Source organism: Colobus angolensis, unplaced genomic scaffold, assembly GCF_000951035.1.
Source record: "Colobus angolensis palliatus isolate OR3802 unplaced genomic scaffold, Cang.pa_1.0 Scaffold130, whole genome shotgun sequence".
Lineage (NCBI taxonomy): Eukaryota > Metazoa > Chordata > Mammalia > Primates > Cercopithecidae > Colobus > Colobus angolensis.
In genome coordinates this window covers 313,555-315,140 of record NW_012114253.1, presented here as the reverse complement: position 1 = coordinate 315,140, position 1,586 = coordinate 313,555, and positions in this window count along the sequence as shown.

Sequence of the window (1,586 nt, the reverse complement as noted above, 5' to 3'; positions counted from 1 at the left end):
CCACCATGTCTGGCTAATTTTTGTATTTTTAGTAGAGACAGGGTTTCACCATGTTGGCCAGGCTGGTCTTGAACTCCTGACCTCGTGATCTGGCCACCTCAGCCTCCCAAAGTGTTGGGATTACAGACGTGAGCCACTGCACCCTGCTTGATAAGAGGACTTTTTATAGGGTCCAAGGGCTGTGCAGAATGGAAGCCACGCTTGCCTGTCTCCCAGGAAGCAAGGTGAGGCCGTGCGCTGATTTCTGGCTGTGGCAGAAGAGATGCATGCAAATTTCAGGTTGACCACGTAAAGGTGAAGCTGTTCCCTTACCTTGGCTTGTAGATGGCCACCTTCCCTCTATGTGGTTTCTCTGTGTCCCAGTTTCTCCTTTATATAAGAACACAAGTCAGGCTGGTCGTGGTGGCTCAGCCTGTAATCCCAGCACTTTGGGAGACCAAGGCAGGCAGATCACCTGAGGTCAGGAGTTCGAGACCAGACTGAACATGGCAAAACCAGGTCTCAACAGAAATACAAAAATTAGCCAGGCATGGTGGCACGTGCCTGTAGTCTCAGTTACTGGGGAGGCTGAGGCACGAGAATCGCTTGAACCTGGGAGGCGGAGACTGCAGGGAGCCGAGATCGTGCCACTGCACTCCAGCCTGAGCAACAGAGCTAGGTAGGTCTCAGAGGCTGAGACCTGGACTGCATTCCCAGACAGTCAGTTAAGGTTAAGGCATTTTAGGTCACAGGATGAGATAGGAGATCCGCACAAGATACAGGTCACAAAGACCTTGCTGATAAAACAGGTTGCAGTAAAGAAGCTGTCCAAAACTCACCAAAACCAAGATGGCGATGAGAGTGACCTCTGGTCATCCTCACTGCTACACTCCCACCAGCACCATGACAGTTTACAAATGCCATGGCAATGCCAGGAAGTTACCCTATATGGCCTAAAATAAGGGGAGGCATGAATAATCCACCCCTTGTTTAACATATCAACAAGAAATAACCATAAAAATGGGCATGTCCGTGGAGTGACCATTCTTTATTCCTTTACTTTCTTAACAAACTTGCTTTCATTTTACTCTGTGACCTCACCCTAAATTCTTCCTTGCACAAGATCCAAGAACCCTCTCTTGGCATCTGGATTGGGACCCCTTTCCCGTAACACCAGGAAGGTATGGCACTGGCTGTGGGGAAAGGGCTGTGCCTGTCCCCACTGCCATTGCTCAATAACCTCCTTGGATCCCAGCCGGGGTGATGCCTTCCCTGGGACAAGAGATACCTGCGTACTGTCCTAGCCCTGGGTTCCCATGGTGGCTTCTTTGTACGACAAGTGGGGCACCTGGAGGACCTCCTTCCCCATCCCTGACACTGCTGTCCAATCTGAGACAGGTGGGACTGGTAGCTGGGGAATGTTTACCTGTAGTCATCAAAGAGATCAGAATCCAGTTTTTAAGAGTTTTATTCCAGCAAAAATCTGAGAATAGCCATCCAGAAACATGAGTTCCAGAGAAAAGGAGTAAGTGCTCCAAAGTTAAAAGTTAAAGTCTCACTGGGTGCGGTGGCTCACGCCTGTAATCCCAGCACTTTGGGGGGCTGAG